The sequence below is a fragment of the Homarus americanus genome, unplaced genomic scaffold (genome assembly GCF_018991925.1).
Source record: "Homarus americanus isolate GMGI-L3 unplaced genomic scaffold, GMGI_Hamer_2.0 scaffold45698, whole genome shotgun sequence".
Taxonomy (NCBI): domain Eukaryota; kingdom Metazoa; phylum Arthropoda; class Malacostraca; order Decapoda; family Nephropidae; genus Homarus; species Homarus americanus.
Window position 1 is genome coordinate 4,276,811 of NW_024735554.1, and position 2,055 is coordinate 4,278,865.

The following is a 2,055-nucleotide window of genomic DNA, read 5'->3' on the forward strand; positions in this document are numbered from 1 at the left end:
CTAGAAGTTATAGACATGGGAGCGAAGACAAAACCTCGATTCTCAAATTTTTATGTCGCACTCAATGGCTTCTACCATCCCAATTGTAATTTGTAAGTGTTGTAACCTGCATAGGTAAAAAGTAAAACACCGGCTATACTACAAGAAGCTTATTAATGATCTGACGATATTTAAGAACTAAGCAAAAAGATGATTTGGCTTGACTTTCAAAAGTTTCAATCAAAAAGAAAAAATAAATTTATTAAGAATTCAAGATATTAACTAGAAAACACTATTTACATGTATATTTAAAAGTTCGATCTCAGCATATGAATTCTGCTTAAGTCATAATCTGATGTGGATCTAAAATGATGATCCTACAATTCCTTTTAAAGTAAAGTTATATATTTATGTACATTAAAGAAATGAATACCTTTATTACGAAAATGATAAACTTACATGATTAAGTTATTAAATTCAAATTTGGTTTTAATTCACCAAAAACAGGTTGTAGCTAATTGCTCGGTAGCTGAGAGCCTCTGTGCAGTTTTCAACGAAACAAAATTTGATATAACTAAAATTTCAAATGGTAAAGAAGAGACTATCGTCCAAAATTATAGTGCCATACTGTGCCTGCTACAATAAATTCATAATAATGCTTATAAATGGAAATAAATTCTTTTAATAATTTAAGAAAATTAGTGGGATCAGTGGAATCACTGCAATGAATATGCCTGAGTTCATATATTTGTTCTTAGGAACAGAATAGGTTAGTCGAGCCGGAGTCTGGACAATTTACTGACCTGACTCCACAAGCCGAAATTCTCCGACTTCGACCTGACTCCGACTCCACAGCCCTGATATCTATTTGGCAACACATCCCTGGGGGTTGAAGTTATATCTAAGATGCTTAAATCAGCGGAGTACTACATGACGCAATTGGTTTTGGTATATATGGTATCGCCAATTCGTCCTCTTTCATTACATTATGTAGGCAATAGGTGATATAATGCAGATATCATGGTGATTATCAGGCACAAAAGAACGAACGAAGGTGCAACTCACAATCAGGAATACCAACCGAACTGAGACTTCAGTATACTGTACGTACATGTATGTGTTCATTTAAATATTTCAGGCCTAGGGGCCGTTTTTGGGAGAGTGTATAGTAATGGAGTTAGCTTATTCATAATCACATTAAATAGAAACCGCTGTATAGATTCTTTTCATAGTTACTGCTATATACTAATGTGTGATATATATTTTTATATTTAAGAGTGCATTTATTAATGTTAATAACCACAACGAACAGGTTACGCTTGTTTGTTTTATTTTTTCAGTAGTTTTCTGATGTATAATGCACTTACAGTGGTTTATTGGTGATAGTTAATATTTGATGTAAACAACATATTAATCATACCAATGTGTTTGATGCAGTGGTTCATTATCCAAGATGGTACGACCATCCGATGATTGGTAATGGGGGGGGTTGTGGGGTGATATTGGACAAGAGTGCACGTCAAGAGTTTTGGGTGTGGTTTGTTTGGTTAATTATTAATGCAAGAACTGAAACCCTGTGGTAATATGTGAAGTAGACAATGAGGCCCTACTCCACCACAGTTATTGGGTCTACCACTGCTACTATATCAAAAATCTGGAAAAATTAGTTATGCCGTATCTGATATTTATAAGGGAGTAGTGTATAAGGGATTCAATGGCATACCTGTATAAGTGTACAAAGGTATTATAATAGATTTGAACCGTAAGTTAATTGTTACTGGACAATGATGGTGTTGAATACCGCTGTAGTATTATATTGTGCGTTATATCTCGAAGATTTATTTTATACTGTATCATAAAATGATGGCCAAAATTATCCCAATTAAATTGTGCAGTACTTATATATATGCTTTCTTTTTGACAATATTCAGTCAGGTGAGGGAAGTCTGGGTAAATCCTACGGAAAATATAAATAAAATACTGTATTTACTGTATGACCTTGGCTTCTGATGACGAATATTCTGGGCTGCTGAAGGGCTTTGATTAGGTCATCATAACTTTTGATTTCATGATTGG